This window comes from Pimephales promelas, chromosome 2 (genome assembly GCF_988280905.1).
Source record: "Pimephales promelas chromosome 2, fPimPro1.hap1.1, whole genome shotgun sequence".
NCBI classification, from domain to species: domain Eukaryota; kingdom Metazoa; phylum Chordata; class Actinopteri; order Cypriniformes; family Leuciscidae; genus Pimephales; species Pimephales promelas.
The window spans coordinates 34,934,219-34,962,210 of record NC_142770.1 but is presented as its reverse complement, the minus strand read 5'-3'; the positions used below and the strand labels follow the sequence as shown (position 1 = coordinate 34,962,210).

General features: G+C 40.4%; 2 long non-coding RNA genes across 2 annotated transcripts in view; both read left to right on the top strand.

Moving 5' to 3' along the window:
- LOC148997257 (uncharacterized) overlaps positions 1 to 27,992 on the top strand; it is a 449,839-nt gene that overhangs the window by 246,354 nt on the left and 175,493 nt on the right. The window lies entirely within an intron of this gene.
- Positions 1,438 to 8,823, top strand: LOC148997259 (uncharacterized). Its single transcript, XR_016147112.1, has 2 exons — positions 1,438 to 7,318; positions 8,013 to 8,823. It is a non-coding gene; the product is annotated as an uncharacterized LOC148997259 (long non-coding RNA).

Below are 27,992 nucleotides of genomic sequence, written 5' to 3'. Positions count from 1 at the left end.
ACTGCAGGTTGTGTTTTTATTTGTTAGTTTTTACCTGTGAGAGAAACTGCAGGTTGTGTTTTTATTTGTTAGTTTTTACCTGTGAGAGAAACTGCAGGTTGTGTTTTTATTTGTTAGTTTTTACCTGTGAGAGAAACTGCAGGTTGTGTTTTTATTTGTTAGTTTTTACCTGTGAGAGAAACTGCAGGTTGTGTTTTTATTTGTTAGTTTTTACCTGTGAGAGAAACTGCAGGTTGTGTTTTTATTTGTTAGTTTACACCTGTGAGAGAAACTGCAGGTTGTGTTTTTATTTGTTAGTTTTTACCTGTGAGAGAAACTGCAGGTTGTGTTTTTATTTGTTAGTTTTTACCTGTGAGAGAAACTGCAGGTTGTGTTTTTATTTGTTAGTTTACACCTGTGAGAGAAACTGCAGGTTGTGTTTTTATTTGTTAGTTTTTACCTGTGAGAGAAACTGCAGGTTGTGTTTTTATTTGTTAGTTTACACCTGTGAGAGAAACTGCAGGTTTTGTTTTTATTTGTTAGTTTACACCTGTGAGAGAAACTGCAGGTTGTGTTTTTATTTGTTAGTTTTTACCTGTGAGAGAAACTGCAGGTTGTGTTTTTATTTGTTAGTTTTTACCTGTGAGAGAAACTGCAGGTTGTGTTTTTATTTGTTAGTTTACACCTGTGAGAGAAACTGCAGGTTGTGTTTTTATTTGTTAGTTTTTACCTGTGAGAGAAACTGCAGGTTGTGTTTTTATTTGTTAGTTTTTACCTGTGAGAGAAACTGCAGGTTGTGTTTTTATTTGTTAGTTTACACCTGTGAGAGAAACTGCAGGTTGTGTTTTTATTTGTTAGTTTACACCTGTGAGAGAAACTGCAGGTTGTGTTTTTATTTGTTAGTTTTTACCTGTGAGAGAAACTGCAGGTTGTGTTTTTATTTGTTAGTTTTTACCTGTGAGAGAAACTGCAGGTTGTGTTTTTATTTGTTAGTTTTTACCTGTGAGAGAAACTGCAGGTTGTGTTTTTATTTGTTAGTTTACACCTGTGAGAGAAACTGCAGGTTGTGTTTTTATTTGTTAGTTTTTACCTGTGAGAGAAACTGCAGGTTGTGTTTTTATTTGTTAGTTTACACCTGTGAGAGAAACTGCAGGTTTTGTTTTTATTTGTTAGTTTTTACCTGTGAGAGAAACTGCAGGTTGTGTTTTTATTTGTTAGTTTACACCTGTGAGAGAAACTGCAGGTTGTGTTTTTATTTGTTAGTTTTTACCTGTGAGAGAAACTGCAGGTTGTGTTTTTATTTGTTAGTTTACACCTGTGAGAGAAACTGCAGGTTGTGTTTTTATTTGTTAGTTTTTACCTGTGAGAGAAACTGCAGGTTGTGTTTTTATTTGTTAGTTTTTACCTGTGAGAGAAACTGCAGGTTGTGTTTTTATTTGTTAGTTTTTACCTGTGAGAGAAACTGCAGGTTGTGTTTTTATTTGTTAGTTTTTACCTGTGAGAGAAACAGCAGGTTGTGTTTTTATTTGTTAGTTTTTACCTGTGAGAGAAACTGCAGGTTTTGTTTTTATTTGTTAGTTTTTACCTGTGAGAGAAATGTATGCTCGTGTATGCTAGAGTGAGAGCGCACCGAGAGAAGAGTGTGTGTGTGTAAAGAGGGAGCGCGCGCTGGAGAAAAGTGTGTGTGGGAGAGAAGTGTGTGTGAATTATGCTGCAGCTGCTGTAGAAGCGCGCTGGCTGGAAAAGTGCACAGAAAAAAACTGCAGAGAAGTAGAAATTTATACATGAGCTAATTGGAAAATAGATGAAAGACAAAAGTCAAGACAGTGAAGAAAAAATACAGAAAAGCAAATATTGGAAGGCAAAGAATGTTCCAAAAAAATGTGCTTTGTTGTTTGCTTGGACACTCACTAGAGTGTGAGCGCTGTGACCCTGAGAGAGAGACACAGCCTCTGTTAGGCAGAAAGATAAGAAGGTATCAAAGTGTTGAATGAGTGTGGTGAAAGTGTGTGAATGAAAACCCGGGTGTGTGAATGAATATACTAACAGAACTAAATAACTAACTAAATAACTAAGTGTGTTTGGATTGAGATAAAGAACTAAGGAGGGATATCTTTTTATTTTTAATTTTTTGACGCCTGAAGATAAGAACACATGTGGACCAGAGTGAGAGATCATTACGAGGCAGAGGATAGGAGAGTACAGAGAGAAAGAGAGGACGAAGACAACTTTAAACAGGCATTAAAACTAACCAAAGTCATTAAGGATCACTCCTGGTTTGAAAATGAGTTTATAGATGACGAAGGGCAGAGACAGGAGTTAACAGACCAACGGAAAAAATAGCTTTTTTAAAAATTGACAAAGATCACAAATTTGAATCATCTTGAGCAAGAATGGCCCTTAATGGATTGGCGTGATGTGATTAAAAAAAATATATATATATAATAATAAAAAAAAAAAACAAAAAAAAAAACAGAATACTCAGACCTAACCTGAACAAATTTAACCTTTTTAACCTGAAAAGAAATGCGTAGTACACTTGGTCTATGATTTTGAGGATTGAGGATTTTGAGGAACATGCATATAGTGATTCCGGGGCCAGTACAGAGGGAAAATGACACAATCGTTAAAGTTGGATAGGAAGGAGAAATCAGACCAGCACTGGTGGATATTTTGACTAGTTTTGAGAAGCAACCCCAACCATACCAGTGGGTAGAAATTCATGGAAAAAAAAAAAAATGTAATGATGGACAAATAGAAGGGGTAGGAGAGGAGATGGAGAGAAAAATCTTAAGCAACAAAGAAAGAAAAAACTTGATATTTATTTGAGCCATTAAATTCAGAAACAAACACTAAAGAGTAATTAAACATTATGGGGAGACTATGAAGTGAAATTTTATAATTTTGCTTTGTCGTCTATTTGGCCATTCTTCTGACTGCAGGAGCTGTGATCTGGACTGAGAAAAACAGCCTATTCTGAACAATAATTCGGCTTTGTCTATTCATTATTACAAGAAAAATAAAGAGTAAAAGTATGTGTGTGCGCGTCAAATGCACAGATTAGGACTGTTTGAAAAATAATGATATTCATTTATGATAGTCATTCATAAAGAGAAACTAAAATTATGAAAGAACACTTGTTTCCCTCTCATATAGCACAAATAAACAGTGACTGTGATTGTGATCTGAGAAAGAGAGGCAGAAAGGAGGGGCTGCCTCTGACAGAGAGAGGAGGGGCTGCAAAAAGATAGTGAGACTGTGTGGGTGTGAGATGAAGGAAAGGAGGGAGACAGAGAAAGAGTTCAACTTTTCTAGTTCTGACTAGCTTATAAACCAGAAAAAGTGAGTACCATACACTTTGAGAGATCTTATTTGTAACTGTCATCAGAGGACCTGTAATAGAGGAACTGCATTTTTAAAATACCAGAGAAAGACTAATCAAATACCTTAATAAATGTCTGACCATCTTGGTGAAAACTAGTTAAGAACAGATGCAATCTGGGGTTTGTAAGGTAAAAAGGTGTGAAAAACACTGATGATTAAGATTAATGGGGCCGACAACTGTAGATATACCAGGATCAAAATATTAGTTTTGCAACACCAAGGCTATATGAAGAAAGCCTAAAGAGAAGAGAGACATCCAATGAAAGTTTGGCAAATATAATGAAGGATTTAGAGTAAGACACAGGGACTAATGAATGGATAAAGAAAGGGAAGCCCTGAGAAAAGAGCTGACAAAGATGTATTTCTGAAAGCAAAAGACAGACAATCAAAGGTTAACTCAAAAATTTGCAAATCAAAAATGTCTAATGATTGGTCACATACATTTTTCAATTGGCTTAATTGGGTTTTTATGAAGTTAATTGTATCAATTGTGACAACAGTCGAGTGTTCAAAAACAGTTTACAAACAGATCAGGATTGGTGAATTCTGCTAATCCAGTCAGAATTAAAATAGACTAGTTTCAGAATTACAGAGAAAACACCAATAAAAATAATTGATAAGAAATTAACATGAAAAAAACTACTAAAATTGAATAAATGTTAGTTGACCAGTCTATAGGGAAATTAAATTAATAAGCAGGCCTAACAAGGATTGATATGGTGGATTGTGCAAACTGGTGGCCATCAAAAATACTGGAGTATTCTACTTTGTATAAGTGGTTTGTGCAGTTCAAAAAAGAATAAGTGACAAAAAAAATAAAAAAATTTTTTAGAAGTATCTGACATTTGGAGATATATAAAGTATATACAGAAAAAGAGAGGGACATGCTAGATGTGAGTATGATTGACCTGTTATACTGTATAAAGTCATGGCCTATGATGTTTGTATCTTGTTATCCCTGGGAGACAGTTTGAAATTTGATATATTGTAGAAATGTAGATTTTTGAATTGCGTTATTTTAAATAATACATTGATTGTGTTGAATGAGCAGGATTGGGTGACCAAGCTTAAAAAAAAAAAACACTTTTAACAGACGTATACTGTATTGTATTTTATGCATTTTTACAGTAATGAGAGTAATTAATTTAATCCTAAAATGTTTGAGGGAGTAGGGATCGAAATAGCAAGTGATAAAAATACCATATAAGGCAATTCAGACGGACTGATAGGCTGCTATTTTCTGCATTCTGCAAAGAAGAACATGCTTGCTCTTTTCTGCAAAGAAGAACTTGCTTCATTAAAACCGCATGGGGAAACTGCTGTTATCAACCAGATGAGACTTCTGAAATTAAGGGACAATTGAAAGAGATGGTTGAAGAATTTATAAAGTATGAATTTGATTAATGCGAATCTCTGAGTGTTCATTTTCCAGATGACACCAGTCAGCTTTTGGGGCATCTGCCTCGACATGAACAACAGCAACTAGACTGTGCAACAAGTGAGATTTTGGTTGGTGGGCCTTCATCCTCCCTGAAAATATGAAGTTGAAACTTCTGAGGAGCTGGGATAGACAAAGACTGTGTTGATGGAGAAACAACCAAGAAAAAACATCCTGCGATTCTTCAAATGTGCCTCCTCCGTTGCTTGGCCAAAAGCCAGGCTGAGCAGAGGCAGAGAGACTACAGCATCCAGTCCAACCACTGTATCAGAACATGACGCCAGACCTTTGAACGGGGACTGACAGATCAAATGCATTGGATGAGGAGAGAAACATGACAGCAGCCCAACCAGTTCAATTGATCCAAGCAGAAGGACTTCATCCTTTCCTAAGCAGGCACAGGTGATGCGTCTTAAATGATCACTACAGAGACCGCTTATAGTTTCATTGATTGGCCATATTAATTGTATTTTGATTATACACTGGTCCAGCAGCAGTTCTTTATGTTCTGTTAGGCTAACACTCTATTTGCTTTCTTTCCATAGACATCAGTCCAGCTGTAAGCATTTAATAATGCTAATAATATAATTAAAAGAAAAGAAGTCAAGTGCTTGTATGACTAAATAATTAATTAAAGCCGAGACTGGACTTAGCAGAGTGAGAGAATATTGGATTAATAATAACAAAAACAAGAGTAAATACATAATTAGATTATTTAAGATTTTGTTAATTAAACAGAGAATGTTTGGGCTATGCTTTCAATGTAGCTGGTATAAGTTCTGTATTAAAAAAGGGGGGACAAAATGTGTCAAACAACAAAAATGTGGATGATAGAGCTATGATGCTGGTCACTCTATCTTGGTCAATAGTCATTTTTGAGAAGTAAAATAGTTACTACACAAATTATAAACACGTGATATCACAAATTTTGATATTACCGGGGATTGTACGATGTTGATATTGTGGGTCATGAATTTGAGATTATGATGAGATCTAAAGTAATTTAAAAGATTATGAGGAGAAATTAAATGAACAGATGAATGACAAATTAGATTAGATAAACTGATAATCGGTCTTTTAAACAGCAGCATGTCAAGACCAGATAATTTGTTATATTATATATTTAAAAAGTGAGGTTTATGACATAGGTGTTTAACACAATCAAATGGCAACTGATGTCGGCCAGCTGTGTTGTTCACAGACGTGGACATTGTCACATGGGGAATGCTACACCACAATATTCAGTAGCTTTTGTCATCAGAGTTGTATTAACAATTTAGTATTAGTGATATTCGTACCTTGAAATTTAGGATAGATAATTGAATATAAAATTAAATCTATATCAGATAAGTCCAGAAGGCACCAACACCCTCAACTTTAGATTGGACAAATGAGGTATTAAAGGAATTAAAATAATTACACTGGCAAACCTTTTTAATTTAAGGTGTGCGTGGTTTTTAGACCATCGCACAAAGGGGGGAAGTGAGTACAAATATAAAAAGAGAAAAAAGAAAGAAATTTGATGATAGATGATTTTAATAGAAGATTGATGATAGCCAAATGCAATATTTCTAAACAACGTTAGAATAGATTTGATTGCCATGGAAGGACTTATGATAGCTCCATTACCACTACTGAACATCCTGATTCCTGATGCGCACAGACAGTTTTGATCACTGTGCAAGGGGGGAAATGTAAGAAAGATAAAAAGACAGGGAGTTTGGTCCCCATACTTACAGACAAGGGTAGATGAATTTTCAAATGAATGTGAAATAATGTCAGAAAAGGAACAGCAACCCCAATAGGCTCTATTCCAGAAGGATCTTTCAACCATCTAGTGATGGATTGTTACAGCCAAGATGGAGATGCTAGAGACGAGGCAGCAGCAGGACTTAAATTAATATTTGTATAGATAACGCCAAATAAGAATATGGAATGGATTCATTACATATATTACAATCAGCAGAGATTTATTAATTACACGGATGAAGCACTCGAAGCTCTAGGAGAACAACTAAAAGACACAAGCAAAATGACCTGGCACAACAGACAAGCTCTGAATTGGCTCCTGGCAGAAAACGGAGGTGTGTGCGTAATGTTTGAAACTGACTGTTGTACCTTTATTGCTAAGCGGGCACAGCCCCGGATGGATCATTTACTAGGGACATGAAGAAGATAAAAGAATTAAGACCGGAAGTTGCTACCAATGCGGGGAGAGACAGGAGCTTTGGGTATTGGCTTGACTCAATATTTGCATCCTGGAAAGACTGGCTCATTCAGGTGGGAATAATATTAGCAGTATCAGTTGGTGTTTTCTTTCTGTTGTTTTGTTGTGTTGTGCCTTTCCTCAGATCAATGCTGGCCAGTGCAGCTGCCAAACACATGATCAATGAATCAGTGAGACCATCTGGAGTTGACATTGGATGTGTCAATGAAGAGATTCACCCAAGTGCCCCAGACCTGGATGAGCTGGACGAGTTTCTGTAAAGTAACTAACTGAGACCATATGGAAAGATGGTACCTTATTACTTTTTGATTTTTTACATTTTTACGCTGTTTATGGTTAGAGAGGGAGATAGCCCCACTGTGTATTTTGATTTTGGGGATAAAATCAGTTAGAACATTTAGTGCATGGGTAGAGTAGGCAGTTAGTTAGAGGGGTTTTTTTCTACATTCCTTTGATTTTGTATAAGGGCTGTCTTTCTGGGAATATTTACACTAATATAATCTTTTTCTATATAGCATGCTTATGTAATCCACAAGAAATATTTTTACTATAATCACACCACTGGTCACAATTATAAGTATGTGAATGTAAGGGGATGCTAGAAGGTCTGAAACAGGTCATTGTCCGTGGTACGAGATAATGCAACCAGAAAAAATGAAAAGTCAAGAATGTTTTATTATTACTACTCACTTTATGTCACGGTATATACCACCTTTTGAGTATATTCATATATAATGTGTTATGAAACTAAAAGAATGAAGGAAAAGGATTAGAAGGAATGTAAGAAGAGATTAAAAGTAAGTTCTTACTTTAAAGAAATGATGCAGTATGAGGGATTGAGATACAAATGTTTTCATTGTCATTGTTTTTTTATATATATATACAATCTATACTCCTGAAAGTAGTATGTAGAAGTGCATTAAGGAAAAAAGAATAAAGAGAATGGTGATATTTTACATGGTTGGAACATGTACATGTGTGTAGTAGATAGAGGAACTATACGTGAAGCGCGGTCACCGATTGTCAAAGAAGGCAAGGGCAGACTCAACTGGTGGTTTAAAAACCCGCTGTCTGCTCCAACACCAGATAGCGCTCCAAGGCAACTTGAGCACCTCTGGCAACGATGGAGCAACCCAGATAGCACTCCAGGCCACCGGAAGCGCCTGCGAAGTTCCTCTGGCACCGTGGGACAAGATAAAGATTCAAAAATGCAGGGAAACACAAAGAAACATGCCTCTTAAGCTGATGATGTAAAAAGGAGGGTAGGATCTTTTACTCCACTCTAGTCAATGGAGGGTGGAGATGTTTGGTCCTGCTTCTCCTCCAGGGTGCACCTATGTGATGTGGGTTAGATTGGTAAAAGGTGAATGGTCTATATTGACCATATTGGTAGAAGGAGAGAAGACCGACTCATAGAGATGCATCCTGGGCACAATTATTGAGTGTGGGACTAGAGAAAGTCCCAAAGGGGGGCTATGTTGGAGAATTCTGCTTGTCCTATGTACATGTGAAAGAAGAGTGCTGTACATGTGAAAGAAGCATGCTGTGCATGTGAAAGAAGCGTGCATGTGATGTAATGCCAAGCAGAAAAAGCTAGGGTCTTAGGGCACATGAGGACAGGGACGAGAGAGTGGAAAAGTACCCAAAAAACACTTGTAGCACAGATGCAGGTGTTGGGAGGCACTGGGAGAGAAACAGATTGTATACAATGTAACAATGTGCCACTGGGAAAAGTGTAATGAAACAAGGAGCCCATTGTGTAAAAAGAAATGATACGCATGCGCAAGGAAGTTTGCCCCAATTAAAAATAAAATGATAATGCAGGTGTTTTTAATCTGGGAGGAGTAATAAGGAGGAGCAAGGAGATAAAAGATAACAATTTGAGCGCTAATTGGCTACCACAAGGTATAAGAAATGAGTGCAGACCATTGTAAGATCAGATGGCCAGCTGGCATCTCACTTTGTTGAACTGCTCAATAAAGTTACTTCTTCTGAGACCTGAAACCTCGACTCTGCGCAATTTCTTCAAGACCTGAACCAGACTTTGATGATTTGAATTGAGACTGAAAATCTGCCACAACACAATTAAAATGGAAGTTGAGAATTATGGGTTGTTTGAATAGTTGTCCTAGGAGAAATACATCAAATTACAACGCATGTGTTTACCAATCACAACCAAACTCGGTGTGCAAGAAGTCAAGACATTGAGGATGAAAGTTTGTGAGGGGATTTTTGATATCTCAAACGGTTTGGCCGTGGCGAGGAAACGAAATTATGGCGAGAAACGTGAAACAGGAAGTGTGTTATAACTTCAGCATACATTAACATATCTTGATGAAACTTCATCAGTGTGTTTGCTGTAAGAGGACGATCACATGGATGTGACTATTTCGAGTCAAAGTTATAGCGCCACCAACTGGCAGCAGGAAGTGTGTCACTTTCAAAATGCTTTGAAATCAACCTCTTATTTTTACCCGATTTGCTTCAAACTTCATCTGTATAATGTAAATACATGGCAGATGAAGACCTGTGAATGGATTCTTGATATCTTTGATACTGTTGCCGTGGCAACGCATCAAACTTTAAAATTCTTTTTTTTTAATGATTTTGAGACTCTTAATGGCTTTTGAGGCCCTTAACGGGTTTGAAAACTCTTGAAACTTTGCACACAGGTCATATCCCACAGCCATCAGGCCTGGGCTGAAGATGGTACCCAGGCGTGGCAGGGGGGCTAGACAGCGCCTCCTGGAACGGGGTCCGAAAGCTTGGTCCATAAATCAAACACGCTTGCATGTAATAATATGAATGAAAAACTTCATCTGTATAATGTAAACAGATGAAAAACTTCATCTGTATAATGATGAAAAACAGATGAAAAACTTCATCTGTATAATGTAAATATACGGTAGATGTAGACCTGTGAATGGATTCTTGATATCTTTTAAACTGTTGCCGTGGAAAAGCTTCAAACTTTGAAATTATTTTAGGATGCTTTTGAGACTCTTAGCATGCTTGAAATTGCATGAAACTCAACAGACACATCACATTTATTAGCCAGTAGACATGTGCAAAGTTTCAGAAACGGGCATGGTGCAGGGACTAAATAGCGCCACCTTTTGACAAAAGTGGGGTTGTTATTTTTATCTACAGTTACAAAAATCGTTATATACATTGTACTCCTCAAGCCAGACAACTTTCTAATTCATAGTCATTAGCTCAGACCAAGAGGAAGTCAGATATTTTGGTTTGAATATGGTGAGACTCTCTCTGAGCCTACGTCCGTGTATGGCAAGCCCTTTTAACATTTAAAAGCTAAGTTTGCCTATCCGGAAATTAACATTGTAGATATCAACAATGTCTTTCTGTCTAGTCGTAATTACATTTTGGATAGTTTGTATTATCATTTAAGATATCTGTAACATAATTGTGACTAGTCAAAATGACAGACTATGGCAAGCCGTTTTAACATTTAATCATGAAAGGGCCAAAGCCTTCGGCACCGCCACCCCGGTGCCTTTAGGTAAATAAAGGAGCCGGGGTTGCGGTGCCACCGGCTTGGGCCCGCCATCGCTGCTCGCAGCTATATTTATTATTATTATTATTATTATTATTATTTATACGACTATTCGGGCACTTTTGGGGCCCTTAACATGCTCAAAAACTCTTGAAACTTAGCACACGGGTCAGAACCCGCGGCCATCAGGGCCGGGCTGAAGATGGTACCCGGGCGTGGCAGGGGGGCTAGACAGCGCCCCCTGGAACGGGGTCCGAAAACTTGGTCCATAACTCAAACACGCTTGCATGTAATAATATGAAACTCAGTGCACATATAGATCTCATCGTTCATATATACCTCAAACTATTACTTTTTACCCCAGCCCAACAGGAAGTCGGTTACTTAGGGTTGTTCATAAAACACTCGCAATGGAATTTGAAGTACTACTCCTAGAGAATTCAAACACACGGCACGAAACTCGGTCAGCATGAAGTCAAGGCATTGACGATGAAAGTTTGCGAGGGGATTTTTGATATCTCGAACGGTTTGGCCATGGCGAGGAAACGAAATTATGGCGAGAAACGTGAAACAGGAAGTGTGTTATAACTTCAGCATACATTAACTGATCTTGATGAAACTTCAGCAGTATGTTCGCTGTAAGAGGACGATCACATGGATGTGACTATTGTGAGTCAGAGTTATAGCGCCACCAACTGGTAGCAGGAAGTGTGTCACTTTCAAAATGCTTTGAACTCACCCTTTTATTTTTACCCGATGTGCTTCAAACTTAATCTGTATAATGTAAATACATAGCAGAAGAAGACCTGTGAATGGATTCTTGATATCTTTGATACTGTTGCCGTGGCAACGCATCAAACTTTAAAATTCTTTTTTTTTATGATTTTGAGACTCTTAGCGGCTTTTGGGGCCCTTAACGGGTTTGAAAACTCTTGAAACTTTGCACACAGGTCAGATCCCACAGCCATCAGAGCCGGGCTGAAGATGGTACCTGGGTGTGGCAGGGGGGCTAGACAGCGCCCCCTGGAACGGGGTCCGAACACTTGGTCCATAAATCAAACACGCTTGCATGTAATAATATGAAACTCGGTACACATGTTGATCTCATCGTTTCATCTATACCTCACGCTCTTACTTTTTACCCCAGCCAAACAGGAAGTCGGCTATTGAGGTTTGTTTGTAAAACGCTCGCAATGGAATGTGCAATACTCCTCCTAGAGAATTCAAACACACGGCACGAAACTCGGTCAGCATGAAGTCAAGGCATTGAGGATGAAAGTTTGCGAGGGGATTTTTGATATCTCGAACGGTTTGGCCGTGGCGAGGAAACAAAATTATGGCGAGAAACGTGAAACAGGAAGTGTGTTATAACTTCAGCATAGATTAACTGATCTTGATGAAACTTCAGCAGTGTGTTCGCTGTAAGAGGACGATCACGTGGATGTGACTATTGTGAGTCAGAGTTATAGCGCCACCAACTGGCAGCAGGAAGTGTGTCACTTTCAAACTGCTTTGATATCACCCTCTTATTTTTAACCGATTTGCTTCAAACTTCATCTGTATAATGTAAAAATACAGCAGATGTAGACCTGTGAATGGATTCTTGATATCTTTGATACTGTTGCTGTGGCAACAAATCAAACTTTAACATTCTTTTTTGATACTTTTGGGACTCTTAGCATGCTTGAAATTGCTTGAAACAGATAGATACAGATAGCTCGACAGATACATCACATTTATTAGCCAGTAGGCATGTGCAACTTTGGCAAAAGATTAAAGTAATGTCAAAAAAGTAAACAGTAAACACTAAAAGCCTCATATCTTCTAAAAATGTAATTATACATCATTTGTTTCTAAATTAAATTATACAAATATTATAATTAAACCAGTTTTTCCCTTTTTTCATTTAAGAATTATGTTTACGTTCAAAAACAGCCAGAAAGGTTTTAAAATTCAGAAGAAGAAAAAATAATCTGAGTCATACGTAGTGCTATACTGCCCTCTTGTGTTCAATATCAGGTAGGCCTATTGTGTATATTCCCACCGGTTAATCAACGTGTGACTCCGCTGGGACTCGGGAACTTTTAAATCGCTTACTTAAAACCGAAAGTCAAAATACAGATATCCGCACAAGACATTAATGTTGTGGAGTAGAGCGAGCATTTTAAATAAATTCCTATTAAGTAGGATTGAACTAAACAGAATGAACGTTCACTCTGTTCTGCTGGTTCCTCGCTGTTGGCGCGCACAGTTATGAATGCTTGTGCAGCCATGAGTTTTAGTTTAATTTTAAAATTAGCGCAATTTCGGGATTTTTATTATTTGAATTTATTTTTAAAAAACACAATGTTGAGTTTTATTGTAACACTGTTTAATCGCGCCCACGGTTATATTTTGTATATTATATATAATTATAATGTATTTCTGTATAAAATAATACTACAATAAAAAACACATTTGTGACCGAACTGATCCAGCAAAATTAGTCACAGTGACCCAAATTTAAAAATTGAGATTTTGATATTAATGGAAAGAGGACACTGTAAGCTTTCAAATGATACCTTGGTCATACCTTGAATGGTTGTAACGATATACAGATTTGAATTCTGGTCGTCTGCCCTTTTTTTCCAATTGAAAACCTAAGAAAATCGCTTTTAAAGTTTTTTTGCCCGTTTTTTTTTTTTTTTTTGATATCTTTCAAAATCCATAGCATTTTAAGGGATAAACTATTTATTTTATATAGCTTAATTTGACCAAATAGATTAACATATAAATGCAATTTAACGAGGCTGAAACTCAACTTATTTTTAATTTTTTTGAAATAAATAATTAAAAAGTCACTTTTACAAAAATGTTCAAAATCAGAAAGATTAAAGAGGAGTCAGAGAGAAATTCAGTTTTCATACGGATTAGCCCACATAAGCAGAGAGCAGTCTGTTTTCTTTCATTTTGAATGGTTGTGTTTAAAAGTAGACATTTCAATATATATGTCTGTGAGGATACCTTATACGCTGCTGACTTTCGGTTCATGAGACAAGCTTCAGTTCACGTGCCGCGCGTAGCCGCGTCGTGATTAGGCCTAGCCTATTGTCTGCAATTTATTTCTTATTATTAAATCCTAGTAATTGGTTGATGAAACATTGATTTAAATTAAGATAATTATTTTAAAACGAAATTTACTTTAAAGAAAGGCTTTGTGCTTGCATGTTTAAGCTATGTGAAAGTTTTAGTGCTGCTTCCAGAGAACGGTCACGTTCGGATTGTTTTTCCTCATAAATGCGAACACGGAAAATAAAATAAAGATTTTATGTTCTGGAGAGAGTCAACCCTTCTTCATCCGGTGAGTATTACTTTTGGTTTGTGCAGTGTGGTTCGCATAGGCCAATTTATTAAAATATTTAATTATCTGGGAATTGGATGCTGAAATTGCCCAATTTAAAAAAAAATAGTAATAATTTAAGTTTTGTGGTGTAAGTCTACGTATTTTATAGGCTAATGTTAACTTCAAATAATACTAATAGTAATTTAAAGATGTTGTAGCTAGCATTGGGTCTGGACGTGAAGGATAACTTCGGGAGTTGAAGGGACGTGTCGGTGTCGTGATTCTGTCTTCTCACACCGCGACACAGGTTCGTGGATCTGAGTGTCGCGATCGTTACAGCCTTACATAGGCTATATTCTTCTTGCAGATAAATATACTCACGCAGTTTAGGTTAGAAGCCTCCAGTGAGTTCAACGTTTCAGGGGATACCCGGGAAATGCTCAGAGGTGACGAGGGGAGTTGAGAAGAGCAATGTTTATTTCAGCGAATTTAAAGCTTTGACAACTTTAATCGTTATTTAAATACCTTTACTCAATTATCTCGACTACGAAACCCTGTGAGATTATTTTTGAATGTCTGTTCTTTGAAATTAGCAAAAAAAAATATATAATTTTTTTTTTGTTATTTCATGGTTTTTCCACATAATCGGCCCATATCTTAAAATGGAAGGTTGCAACTTCCGACTCATTTCGCCAGAGCGGGTCACATTTGATTTTTATTTTTTAAACAATGTAATGTGTAACCTAAAAATAAACAGATTATTTGATAAATGATATATTTAAATCTCCATATTGTAGCCTAATATCTGCAGGGCAGCCTAGTCTTAATAAATGTATGCTTCATTTTTCATTAGTAAATTTGATCAATAAATTCAATAATTTAGAATAATAAGACACTATAGGGCTGTTACCCTAGGTAAGGCTGATCAAATTAAATCGGTTACACAATAATGTTACGAGATTGGTTTAACAGGAGTCAATTAAAAATCGCTGTAAAGAACGATACTTTTAAACATAACCCTAAATCACCATAAGGTGTCGCCAGATGACCGTCTTAATGAACGAGTCATGGATTCAAAATGCTGAATCATTCAGTAATGAGAAAACACATTGCTTTGAGATGCGCGATGGGTCGCTGTGATCTTTGTTTAACTATTTTCTCTGCTGAAACAGAAAAAAAAGTCAATATTGCATCTAAAAAGTCAATATTGCATCTAAAATGTAAGTGACTTGACTTGTGTGTGTGACTATGTTTGTTGTAGTGATAAGAGTTGCATCCTTGTTAAAGTTTAAGGCCTTGTGTTTTTATGAAGAGTTCAGATGCAAAAGCCTCTAAATGCCATTTGAAATGTTCTTCTTTAATGATGATTTTTTATCAAACTTGTATATTTAAGTTCAGTAATTTCACTTAAATAACAATTAATAGGTAATCATCATTGCCATTTAAGTGAAATCACTGAACTTAAATATACAAGCTTGATAAAAATGATCATTCTAGAAGAAAATTTCAAATGGCACTTAGAGGCTTTTGCATCTGAACTCTTCATATCTTTCTTTCTTTTTTTTTTCTTTTTTTACAAAATATGCATATAACCCATATATTTTAGATTTATTATTTGTTTTAAATTAAATTAAGATTGTATTTTTGGTAATTGAACCTGAATGAATTTAAAAATGAATGTGCTATATTTCAGATCATATATTTGTTTTTCTTAAAATTTGAACTAACTTTATTCTCAGCTGAATTATAAATATTTTATTTCTGTATGAATTAAAAACACATTTGATTTTTCTTTTTTAATCAATGTAGAATGTGTAACTGAAATATAAACAGATTAGGGCTCTGTTCGAGGACAAGTAAAGAAAACCAATGCGACATGATGAATGTTTGTTTCCCAAACCATCTGAGTAACAGCTTACTTTTCTTTCTTACTATATTCTTTCTTACTATAAACTGTGCTGTAGAGCTTGCATCAGTCAAAGCAGGGTTACATTTTGCATGTCGTGCACAATAAACCTAAAGGCACCAGGGTGGCGGTGCCACCGGCTTCATATATATATGTATATATACAGTATATATATATATATATATATATATATATATATACAGTATATATATATATATATATATATATATAGCTGTGATCCGCGATGAAGGGCCAAAGCCAGTGGCATGGCCACCCTGGTGCTTTTAGGTAACTAAGGAACCGGGGTTGCGGTGCCACCGGCTTGGGCCCTTCATCGCTGCTCGCAGCTATATTTATTATTATTATTATTATTTATACGACTATTCGGGCACTTTTGGGGCCCTTAACATGCTCAAAAACTCTTGAAACTTTGCACACGGGTCAGAACCCGCGGCCATCAGGGCCGGGCTGAAGATGGTACCCGGGCGTGGCAGGGGGGCTAGACAGCGCCCCCTGGAACGGGGTCCGAAAACTTGGTCCATAACTCAAACACGCTTGTATGTAATAATATGAAACTCGGTACACATGTTGATCTCATCGTTCATATATACCTCATACTATTACTTTTTACCCCAGCCCAACAGGAAGTCGGTTATTTAGGGTTGTTCATAAAACACTCGCAATGGAATTTGCAATACTCCTCCTAGAGAATTCGAACACACGGCACGAAACTCGGTCAGCATGAAGTCAAGGCATTGAGGATGAAAGTTTGCGAGGGGATTTTTGATATCTCGAAAGGTTTGGCCGTGGCGAGGAAACGAAATCATGGCGAGAAACATGAAACAGGAAGTGTGTTATAACTTCAGCATACATTAACTGATCTTGATGAAACTTCAGCAGTGTGTTCGCTGTAAGAGGACGATCACATGGATGTGACTATTGTGAGTCAAAGTTATAGCGCCACCAACTGGCAGCAGGAAGTGTGTCACTTTCAAAATGCTTTGATATCACCCTTTTATTTTTACCCGATTTGCTTCAAACTTCATATGTATAATGTAAACATACGGCAGATGTAGACCTGTGAATGGATTCTTGATATCTTTGAAACTGTTGCCGTGGCGACGCATCAAACTTTACCCTTCTTTTAGGATGCTTTTAGGATGCTTTTGAGACCCTTAGCATGCTTCAAAATGCATGAAACTCGACAGACACATCACATTTATTAGCCAGTAGACATGTGCAAAGTTTCAGAAACGGGCGTGGTGAGGGCTCAGTAGCGCCACCTTTTGACAAAAGTGGGGTTGTTAGTTTTAACTAGAGTTACAAAAATTGGTATGTATATTGTACTCCTCGAGCCGGACAACTTTCTAATTTAAACTTATTAGCTAGGACCCACAGAAAGTCAGATGTGTTTGTTTGAATGTGGTCTTGCTTAATCTGAGCCTACATCTCTGTCTTTGCCTGTCTGTGTGTGTGTGAGTGTGCAGGGGGAGGGGGCTTAACCATTTCACTGCTGTGTGTATGGCCTGCATAAAGAAAATACATTTCTCAAGCCTGGTATTTTTTAAATAAGTTTTTATTTTTATTTTTTATAAGTAAAGGCATATAACTAGTTTAATTGTAGTGCATTGACAATAGTTTTATATAATTAGTTTATTAATCAGATTAACTTGGTCCATAAACTTGGTCTGAAAATTTGGTCCATAAATCAAACACACTTGCATGTAATAATATGAAACTTGGTACACATATAGATCTCATCGTTTCATATATAGCCTACTTCACACTCTTACTTTTTACCCCAGCCCAACAGGAAGACGGCTATTTAGGGTTGTGTTTAAAACACATGCAATGGAATTTCAAGTATTGCTCCTAGAGCACAGAACCAAATTCGACAAAACTCAATCAGCGTGAAGACAAGACATTAAGGATGAAAAGGTGCCAAGGGATTTTTGATATCTCGAACGGTTTGTCCGTGGCGAGGAAACGAAATTATGGCGAGAAACATGAAACAGGATGTGTGTTATAACTTCAGCATACATTAACTGATCTTGATGAAACTTCAGCAGTGTTTTCGCTGTAAGAGACCGATCACATGGATGTGACTATTGTGAGTCAAAGTTATAGCGCCACCAACTGGCAGCAGGAAGTGTATCACTTTCAAAATGCTTTGAAACCACTCTCTTATTTTTAACCGATTTGCTTCAAACTTCATCTGTATAATGTAAATACACGGCAGATGTAGACCTGTGAAAGAATTTTTGATATCTTTGATACTGTTGCCGTGGCAACGAATCAAACTTTAACATTCTTTTTGATGCTTTTGGGACTCTTAGCATGCTTGAAATTGCTTGAAACTCAACAGATACATCACATTTATTAGCCAGTAGACATGTGCAACTATGGCAAAAGATTAAAGTAATGTCAAAAAAGTAAACACTAAAAGCCTCATATCTTCTAAAAATGTAATTATACATCATTTGTTTCTAAATTAAATTATACAAATATTATAACTTCCCCAATTTTTCCTTTTTTTCATTTAAGAATTATGTTTACGTTCAAAAACAGCCAGAATTGTTGTAAAATTCATAAAAAAATAATAATCTGAGTCATACGTAGTGCTATACTGCCCTCTTGTGTTCAATATCAGGTAGGCCTATTGTGTATATTCCCACCGGTTAATCAACGTGTGACTCCGCTGGGACTTGGGAGCTTTTAAATCGCTTACTTAAAACCGAAAGTCGAGATACGGATGTCCGCACAAGACATTAATGGTGTGGAGTAGAGCGAGCATTTTAAATAAATTCCTATTAAGTAGGATTGAACTAAACAGAAAGAATGTTCACTCTGTTCTGCTGGTTCCTCGCTGGTGGATCATATGATTACTTTGTCATAATCTATGACAAAAATGCTATTATAAACCATATTAATAATAGATAATACACATTGCTCTTATTTTTGAAAAATACATTCATGAAAAACAAGATAACAAAAATCATAAAAAAATATAGCCATGGCTGCTATTGTCACAGAACGCTCAACGACGCCTCCTCCTGGTTTCATCAGATCCCTCTCTCCTGCATATTAGAACTCCTTCCCTTCTCTTTATCCCCTTATTAATTGGCTATCATCTCATCAGCCCCACCTGTGCACCCTTTCAGCTCCCCTTTATCTGGACTGCTATGTTCTTTGTTCCTTTGTGAAGTCTTGTTTTTCCGTTACTCTGTCTCATGCTAGTCGTCTTGTATTTGCCCTGGTATTTTGATCTTGGACTGTGTTACTCGCCTTTGAACCTTTGCTGCCTGCCTCTGACCCTAGCCTGTTTGTTACGCCTTTGGATTGCCCTTTTCAGCGGCTTTAGTTAGTTTACCGGCCCCTCCTGTCTTGGGCCTGGAGTTTATGTCTGTTTACCTCTGTTGGCTTACCTGCGTTAATAAAGTACTGCAAATGGATTCGTCCGCCTCTGCCTCTTCATCACAGAAGACTTCACCACAACAGGATCCAGCAGATTTCCATCGACTGGCCTCCGAGGTATCCACTCAAGCTAGTGTGCTGGCCGCTCATCAGCAGCAATTAGTGAAATTGACTAATCTCACGGAGGAGCTAGTGAGATCCGTCCGAGCGCTCACCCCACCGAGCGCGCCGGATAATCAAGCTCCGAATCCAGCTGCCCCAGCTCCTGCCCCTCTTGCCGTGAGTAACCATCCTAATCAAGCCAAATTATCCCTCCCTGAGAAATTTGATGGCTCACCTTCTACCTGTAAGGGCTTCTTGTTGCAGTGCAGCTTGTACTTCAATCAGCAGGCTCAGTCCTTCGCCACTGATGAGAGCCGAGTCTCTTTCATGTGTTCGCTACTCACCGGTCGGGCATTGGAGTGGGCTACTGCGCTCTGGTATGGTGGTCAGCTCTCTTTCCCCTCCTATGCTGAGTTTTTAACCCAATTCAGAGAAGTGTTTGAACATACTGCTGGAGGAAAGGACCCCGGAGAACTGCTGCTCACGTTACGCCAGGGGAGTTCTACCGCAGCGGACTACACACTTTCGTTCCGGACTCTTGCGGCTCAAGCTGGATGGGAGGGGGAGCCTTTAAAGCAGATGTATCGCCGGGGACTCAACCCGGAGCTCCAGGGAGAGTTGGCGTGCCGCGATGATGGTAAATCCTTGAGTCAGATCATGGAGCTCGCCATCCGCCTCGACAATCTGATTCGCGCCCGACGCACACCCCTCAGACTCAGCCACGTTGAGTGTGCTTTCCCCAACGCGGAGTCAGAGCCTATGCAGATTGCTTACACACGCCTCTCTACAGCGGAGCGGGAGAGGAGACGCCGCAATCATCTCTGCATGTACTGCGGAGAGGCGGGTCATCTGAGGGCAACCTGTCCAGTGAATCCAGCGCTCAAGAATTCTTCTGCGGTGAGTTTTCAATCCTCTTCTAAATTATTCTCCGTGGACAGTTCCTTAGAATTTAATGGTCAGACTTTAAACATAAGAGCCTTGATTGATTCAGGAGCTGCAGGGAATTTTATCGACCTTGCTTTTGCCAAAACTCATCGTGTTTCTCTCCTCGTATGTGAGTCTGGTGTGACCGTGGAGGCGCTGGATGGACGCCCCCTGGGGTCTGGAGAGGTGCAGTACACCACGCAACCCCTCACGCTCAGCTTCGGGACTTCGCATTCAGAAACGATCCAATTCTTCACGATTCGCTCACCTATGCATCCTGTAATTCTGGGGCTTCCTTGGCTAGTGAAACATAACCCTCAAATTTCCTGGGCTGAGGAGAGAATTTCCAAGTGGTCTGAATTCTGCCAGATCCATTGTGCAGCTGCTGTCCATGGTACTGAAATCCCCTGCGCTGCACTCAAAGGGGTGGATCTCCTGGAGATTCCCCCCGAATACCACGACCTCGCCCTGGCTTTCAGCGAATCTGAAGCTTCTCATCTCCCTCCACACCGTGCTGGCGACTGCGCTATTGAGCTGTTACCTGGGGCCGTACCACCACGCGGGAGAGTTTACCCGTTGTCACAACCAGAGACCGAGGCAATGAGAGTGTATATTGACGAACAGTTGGCTAAAGGCTTCATCACTCCCTCCACATCTCCGGCTTCCGCCGGGTTCTTTTTCGTCAAGAAAAAGGATGGGGGTCTTCGGCCGTGCATTGACTATCGGGGTCTCAATGAAGTGACGGTCAAATACCGCTACCCTCTCCCGCTAGTTCCTGCTGCTCTGGAGATGCTCCGCACGGCTCGCTACTTTACTAAGCTGGACTTAAGGAACGCATACAACTTGATTCGCATACGGAGGGGTGACGAATGGAAGACGGCGTTTTCCACCACATCCGGGCACTACGAATATCGGGTGATGCCGTTCGGATTGTCCAACAGTCCTTCTGTGTTTCAAGCCTTTGTGAACGACATCTTCCGGGATATGTTACAGCAGAAAGTTATTGTCTACATTGATGATATTTTGATTTATTCTGATTCCCGTGAAGAGCATGTCCAGGATGTCCGTGCAGTTCTTAAACGCCTGATTGATAACCAGCTTTATGTCAAGCTCTCCAAGTGCGAGTTCCACCGGACACGTATCTCCTTTCTGGGCTATATCATCAGTGCCGACGGAGTCCTGATGGATGACAGCAAGGTCAGTGCCGTGGTGAGTTGGCCTCAACCTTCATCAGTTAAGGAACTGCAGCGCTTCTTAGGCTTTGCTAACTTTTACCGCAGATTCATACGCAACTTTAGTGTCATTGCAGCCCCTCTCACATCTCTGCTTCGAGGAGGTGGTAAATATTTCAGATGGACTGCGGATTGTACTACGGCCTTCGCGCAGCTCAAGGAGCGATTCACGTCCGCCCCCATACTCCATCACCCAGATCCTGAGAGGGAATTCATCATAGAGGTGGATGCATCTAACACCGGAGTGGGGGCTGTCCTGTCTCAACGGTTTGGGGATCCGGCGAAGATGTTCCCCTGTGCCTTCTACTCGCGTAAGCTGAACTCTGCTGAGCGCAACTACGACGTGGGAGATCGCGAGCTTCTAGCGATGAAATCCGCCTTTGAAGAGTGGAGGCACTGGCTGGAGGGAGCGCGTCAACCTTTCACTGTGCTCACGGACCACCGAAATCTTGAGTACATCAGGTCCGCTAAACGTCTAAATGCTCGCCAGTCTCGCTGGTCCCTGTTCTTTTCAAGATTCGAGTTTAGGATCACCTACAGGCCTGGTTCCCAAAACGGCAAAGCTGACGCCCTGTCCCGCTTGTTCGACGGTCATTCTGAGATAACTAAGCCTGAACCCATTGTTCCCACCACTCTGATTGTGGCTCCTGTTCAATGGGACATCATCTCAGAGATCACTGCGGCTCTTAATAACCATCCCGCTCCGCCGGAATGTCCTGCCGATCGTCTCTTCGTCCCTCCGGGCCTACGCCACCGTGTGTTGCAGTGGATCCACTGTACCCCCAGCGCGGGTCATCCAGGTATCGCTGCTACTACACATCTAGTCACCAATCAGTTCTGGTGGGCGTCACTTCATTCAGATGTCATAAAGTTTGTTCACCAATGCCCTGTTTGTAACACAGTTAAATCCTCCCATCTCAAGCCTGCGGGACTATTACAACCGCTGCCGGTACCTCAGCGCCCCTGGTCGCACATCGCAGTGGACTTTGTTACGGATCTTCCTCCTTCACAAGGGTTTACGACCATCCTCTCCGTGGTGGATCGTTTCTCCAAATCCTGCCGGTTCATACCCCTGAGTGGTCTGCCCACAGCCTTACAGACTGCTGAAGCTCTGTTCAATCAGGTGTTTCGTCTATTCGGGTTGCCCGAGGACATCGTAACTGACCGCGGTCCCCAGTTTACCTCCCGCGTCTGGAGAGAGTTGTGTTCTAAACTTAACATCAACGTTAGCCTAACGTCTGGTTATCACCCTCAGGCCAATGGGCAGGTTGAACGGTTAAATCAAGATCTGATTCGATTCCTGAGAACATACTGCCACCGAAATCAGCAGGACTGGAGTCGCTTTCTGGCCTGGGCGGAATATGCCCAGAATTCCCTGTTAAAGCCTGCTACTGGTCTAACCCCTTTTAAATGTGTTTTAGGTTACCAGCCTCCCCTCTTCCCGTGGGCCGGGGAGCCGTCCGACCTCCCAGCCGTAGATGCTTGGCTCCGGCGCAGCGAGGCCACCTGGGACACTGCTCACGTTCACCTGCAGCGCGCCGTCCGCCGGTATCAGCATCAAGCAGATCGGAGGAGGCGTGGGGGTCCCAGGTATCGACCCGGTCAGTGGGTGTGGCTGTCGGCGCGAGACCTTCGCCTCAAGCTCCCGAGCAGGAAACTGTCTCCTCGCTTTGTCGGACCATTCAAGATTCTTCGTCAGATTACACCAGTTTCTTTCCGTTTGGCTCTCCCTGCTCATTACAAGATCTCACCTACGTTTCATGTGTCCCTTTTCAGACCCGCCGTCGCCCCGAGGAGAGAGGGGAGCCGGGAGGAGACCGTCCCTGTGCAGACCCCTCCCATTGAAGTGGACGGTGCTGAGGCTTTCCGGGTGCGCGAGGTCCTGAACTCCAGACGTCACGGCGGGGTGTTACAATACCTTATTGATTGGGAGGGGTACGGTCCCGAGGAGCGCTCCTGGGTCAGGTCTCAGGATATCTTGGACCCCACTTTAACAGCCGCTTTTCATCGGGATCATCCTGATCGCCCCGCTCCAAGACCCCGTGGTAGACCCCGTCGTCGACCAGGTCCTCGCTTCCGGAGCCGCTCGCAGGGGGGGGGCTCTGTCACAGAACGCTCAACGACGCCTCCTCCTGGTTTCATCAGATCCCTCTCTCCTGCATATTAGAACTCCTTCCCTTCTCTTTATCCCCTTATTAATTGGCTATCATCTCATCAGCCCCACCTGTGCACCCTTTCAGCTCCCCTTTATCTGGACTGCTATGTTCTTTGTTCCTTTGTGAAGTCTTGTTTTTCCGTTACTCTGTCTCATGCTAGTCGTCTTGTATTTGCCCTGGTATTTTGATCTTGGACTGTGTTACTCGCCTTTGAACCTTTGCTGCCTGCCTCTGACCCTAGCCTGTTTGTTACGCCTTTGGATTGCCCTTTTCAGCGGCTTTAGTTAGTTTACCGGCCCCTCCTGTCTTGGGCCTGGAGTTTATGTCTGTTTACCTCTGTTGGCTTACCTGCGTTAATAAAGTACTGCAAATGGATTCGTCCGCCTCTGCCTCTTCATCACAGCTATAAATGTTTGAAATGCATAGGACAGATGTTTAATGACGCAGCAACATATAATTGAAAGGCAATTAATAATCTGTCATTACGTCACTGCATTATGATATTACGGCTCCAATACGGTGCAGCACAAAGCACTTATGTGCATCCCGAGCGGAGAATGATGTGCTTGAAGCCACATGAAGTTACAGCGCAGTAAGTCCGTATTGAAAAGTTCAAAGCACAAAGGAAATACATATTTATGAACAGTGTATTATACATTAGCTATCTATGCAATAGTTTATTGAGCCTTTTCTTTTAAAGGTTTTAAATTTCAGTTACTGTGTGCGTGAAGAACAATTATAGTGCTCTGACTCTAGTGTTGTGATCTAAACGACAGCGTCCGACACCCGGTAGAAAGTAACACGGTTAAGTTACAGTCCAGCAAGAAAAAGTTTCTTCATTCGAAAATATAGACCTTTAGACCTTTATCTTAAAGATCCAGTATAATAGGATTAACATTCAATCATCTTGAAGATCGTTTCATCATTGACTGTAACCGAATGTGACGTGCTGTTTGAATGCTGAATGGAGAATGACTGACAGGCGCAGAGAGGGAAAAGTTTGTGTTCTTGAATTTAATGACTTAAATATTAATTTCTATATCACATAATAGCTTCAGAACACTAATAATACAGTACACAAAAACTTTATGGTACTTTAGAAAGTTTTTGTGCCTTTGTGCCTAACATAGAATAGTATATATGCACAATATAGAATTTGAATCAGCCTCGTCAAAGATGGCAGTGTCAGAGCCGATACCGATCCTGAGTATCTAATCGGCGCACTTCTTTTCAACAGTCAAATTGAAATTGAAATTGCTTGAAACTCAACAGATACATCACATTTATTAGCCAGTAGACATGTGCAAAGTTTCAGAAACGGGCATAGTGCAAGGACTAAATAGCGCCACCTTTTGACAAAAGTGGGGTTGTTAGTTTTATCTACAGTTACAAAAATCGCTATATACATTGTACTCCTCAAGCCGGACAACTTTCTAATACATAGTCATTAGCTCGGACCAAGAGGAAGTCAGATATTTTGGTTTGAATATGGTGAGCCTCTCTCTGAGCCTACGTCCCTGTATGGCAAGCCCTTTTAACATTTAAAAGCTAAGTTTGCCTGTCCGGAATTAACATTGTAGATATCAACAACGTCTTTCTGTCTATTCGTAATTACATTTTGGATAGTTTGTATTATAATTTAAGATATCTGTAACATAATTGTGTCTAGTCGAAATGACAGAGTATGGCAAGCCGTTTTAACATTTAATCATAAAAGGGCCAAAGCCTTCGGCACCGCCACCCGGGTGCATTTAGGTAACTAAAGGAACCGGGGTTGCGGTGCCACCGGCTTGGGCCCGCCATCGCTGCTCGCAGCTATATTTAGGGCCCAAGCCCTGAAAGGGCGAAGGCCCTATTGTTTTCCTTAGGATTATTAGGGCCCAAGCCCTGAAAGGGCGAAGGCCCTATTGTTTTCCTTAGGATTATTATTATTATTAGGGCCCAAGCCCTGAAAGGGCGAAGGCCCTATTGTTTTCCTAACGATTATTATTATTATTATTATTATTTATACGACTATTTGGGCACTTTTGGGGCCCTTAACATGCTCAAAAACTCTTGAAACTTTGCACACGGGTCAGAATCCGCGGCCATCAGGGCCGGGCTGAAGATGGTACCCGGGCGTGGCAGGGGGGCTAGACAGCGCCCCCTGGAACGGGGTCAAAAAACTTGGTCCATAACTCAAACACGCTTGCATGTAATAATATGAAACTCGGTACACATGTTGATCTCATCGTTCATATATACCTCAAACTATTACTTTTTACCCCAGCCCAACAGGAAGTCGGTTATTTAGGGTTGTTCATAAAACACTCGCAATGGAATTTGAAGTACTCCTCCTAGAGAATTCAAACACACGGCACGAAACTCGGTCAGCATGAAGTCAAGGCATTGAGGATGAAAGTTTGCGAGGGGATTTTTGATATCTCGAACGGTTTGGCCGTGGCGAGGAAACGAACTTATGGCGATAATCGTGAAACAGGAAGTGTGTCAGAACTTCAGCATACATTAACTGATCTTGATGAAACTTCAGCAGTTTGTTTGCTGTAAGAGGACGATCACATGGATGTGAATATTGTGAGTCAAAGTTATAGCGCCACCAACTGGCAGCAGGAAGTGTGTCACTTTCAAAATGCTTTGAAATCACCCTCTTATTTTTACCCGATTTGCTTCAAACTTAATCTGTATAATGTAAATACATAGCAGATGAAGACCTGTGAATGGATTCTTGATATCTTTGATACTGTTGCCGTGGCAACGCATCAAACTTTAAAATTCTTTTTTTTTGATGATTTTGAGATTCTTAGCGGCTTTTGGGGCCCTTAACGGGTTTGAAAATTCTTGAAACTTTGCACACAGGTCAGATCCCACAGCCATCAGAGCCGGGCTGAAGATGGTACCTGGGTGTGGCAGGGGGGCTAGACAGCGCCCCCTGGAACGGGGTCCGAACACTTGGTCCATAACTCAAACACGCTTGCATGTAATAATATGAAACTCGGTACACATGTTGATCTCATCGTTCATATATACCTCAAACTATTACTTTTTACCCCAGCCCAACAGGAAGTCGGCTATTGAGGTTTGTTTGTAAAACGCTCGCAATGGAATGTGCAATACTCCTCCTAGAGAATTCAAACACACGGCACGAAACTCGGTCAGCATGAAGTCAAGGCATTGAGGATGAAAGTTTGCGAGGGGATTTTTGATATCTCGAACGGTTTGGCCGTGGCGAGGAAACGAAATGATGGCGAGAAACGTGAAACAGGAAGTGTGTTATAACTTCAGCATACATTAACTGATCTTGATGAAACTTCAGCAGTGTGTTCGCTGTAAGAGGACGATCACATGGATGTGACTATTGTGAGTCAAAGTTATAGCGCCACCAACTGGCAGCAGGAAGTGTGTCACTTTCAAAATGCTTTGAAATCACCCTTTTATTTTTACCCGATTTGCTTCAAACTTAATCTGTATAATGTAAATATACGGCAGATGTAGACCTGTGAATGGATTCTTGATATCTTTTAAACTGTTGCCGTGGCAACGCATCAAACTTTACCATTCTTTTAGGATGCTTTTGAGACCCTTAGCATGCTTCAAATCGCATGAAACTCGACAGACACATCACATTTATTAGCCAGTAGACATGTGCAAAGTTTCAGAAACGGGCGTGGTGAGGGCTCAGTAGCACCACCTTTTGACAAAAGTGGGGTTGTTAGTTTTAACTAGAGTTACAAAAATCGGTATGTATATTGTACTCCTCGAGCCGGACAACTTTCTAATTGACACTCATTAGCTAGGACCCACAGAAAGTCAGATATCTTTGTTTGAATGTAGAGAAAATCTTAGAATTTTGCCAGTCTCTCAGTGTCGCTCTGTGTGAGTGAGAGGAGGGGCGCCTGTCAGGTTAATTAGGGCCCAAGCCCTGAAAGGGCGAAGGCCCTATTGTTTTCCTTCCGATTATTTTTTTTTTTTCTTTTATTTTTCTAACGACTATTCGGGCACTTTTGGGGCCCTTAACATGCTCGAAAACTCTTGAAACTTTGCACACAGGTCAGAACCCGCGGCCATCAGAGCCGGGCTGAAGCTGGTACCTGGGCGTGGCAGGGGGGCTCGTCAGCGCCCCCTGGAACGGGGTCCGAACACTTGGTCCATAACTCAAACACGCTTGTATGTAATAATATGAAACTCGGTACACATGTTGCTCTCATCGTTTCATCTATACCTCACACTCTTACTTTTTACCCCAGCCCAACAGGAAGTCGGCTATTGAGGTTTGTTTGTAAAACGCTCGCAATGGAATGTTAAATACTCCTCCTAGAGCTTTGATCCAAGTTCGACGAAACTCAGTCAGCGTGAAGTCAAGACATTGAGGATGAAAGTTTGCGAGGGGATTTTTG